A 1429-nucleotide genomic window follows, 5' to 3' on the forward strand; every position below is an offset into this window, starting at 1 on the left:
ATTTCACATGTGTTATATACTTACAGTATATCTTCATATATCCAGAAGATGTATATATATGTGATAATAATCTATCCCTTTATAGGTGGCAACATCACTCTTGATATAGGGACACACTACACAGTATGTCATACATTACATTTCTGTATGGGATCGATTGATGTTACATTATTATCATATGGGAATCGTGGTATGAAACGGGAGCTGGGAGCACAGTCTGGAAATGTTAATGCATTGACTTTTGACTAAAGCATTTTTTTAAGTCAACTCTGCCACTTTTATTCTCTTCTTTATTCTTACAGTAGCTTTTTAAATGACAAGTTTATTTTACAGCGTGTGTGTTCCTTCTCTCCCCTTTCATTAATAATTATAAATAGCAGTTTCATAGCTGCTCTTTGTCTAATGTGTTCTAACCCAGACACTTGGTGTTTACACATTTGATTCTACTCTTGTTTCAGTCAGACAGGTATCTGATTTTCCTCTGGGTGTTGATCTAAATGTATTTTAAACAGCTGCTCTGACAGATAACACTGTTTTTTCGCTTGACCGACCTGCGTGGCTGAACCGAAAGCATGACCAAAGTCGATGCCAATCATGCCTCCTGTTTCCATGTTGATCATGAAGTTGGACAGATGTCTGTCTCCAATACCTAGAATCCAGTGGCTCACACACAGCAAAGCATGAGAGCTGGTGAAGTGAGACCGCAAGGAGAGGAAGGCCTCAGGACTGTTGCACATCTTCAGAAAAGCTCTCCTGGAAATTAAAAAAAAAAGAGAAAACATGTTTTACTGTAAGTGTTAACTTTAATGAGGGTTCCTCCACCATTTTACACCATAATTATTAATGGCTTATCGGCTTTGTTTTATTTAAACCAGTCTTAGACACACTATCTGTAAATGTAATACCTACAACAAATTTATAATATATATTAGACATTTTAAGACTTAATTTTCCTTATTTTAATTTCAGACTTTTTAAGACTTTTTAATGACCTGCGGGAACCCTGTTAACGAGCATTTGTTATTATTTTAGTCTTTACTTACTTCAGGAGATCACTGGGCACGTGCTGCATCACTTTCAAAAAGTTGCTGACTGTATCAGCACGTTTTGCTTTCCTGGGAAAGAATAAATACGTTTAAGCTCATGGATGTCTGATATTTTATATTTGATAACGCCATGTTAAAAAAAGATGAATCAGATAAAATTAGTAACTGTTTACACTGTTTTATAAACAAAAATAAACAATGAGGAGACTTACTTGTAAGCCAGACCATACAGTGAGATAGGATTCACTTTTGAATTTGGAGCAAAGGTTGAGAGCCACTTATTGTAGTCTTCAACAGGCCTGAAAAAGAAGATATTACTTATAATATATATATCACGAAATATAAATATCACTAGTTTACTGTGGAGAGCTGATTGTTGTTAA

The 1429-nt window shown here is 35.1% G+C and overlaps 1 long non-coding RNA gene across 1 annotated transcript; it reads right to left on the minus strand.

Moving 5' to 3' along the window:
* Window positions 1–329: 329 nt before the first annotated feature.
* On the minus strand, window positions 330–1347 carry LOC111648836 (uncharacterized). The gene is made up of 3 exons (XR_015436530.1): window positions 1259–1347; window positions 1044–1115; window positions 330–753 (listed from the first exon to the last, which is right to left on the minus strand). It is a non-coding gene; the product is annotated as an uncharacterized LOC111648836 (long non-coding RNA).
* Between the last annotated feature and the right edge of the window lie 82 nt (window positions 1348–1429).

The sequence above is a fragment of the Seriola lalandi genome, unplaced genomic scaffold (genome assembly GCF_002814215.2).
Source record: "Seriola lalandi dorsalis isolate HSWRI2012SDOR001 ecotype SW California unplaced genomic scaffold, Sedor1 jcf7180002049658, whole genome shotgun sequence".
NCBI classification, from domain to species: domain Eukaryota; kingdom Metazoa; phylum Chordata; class Actinopteri; order Carangiformes; family Carangidae; genus Seriola; species Seriola lalandi.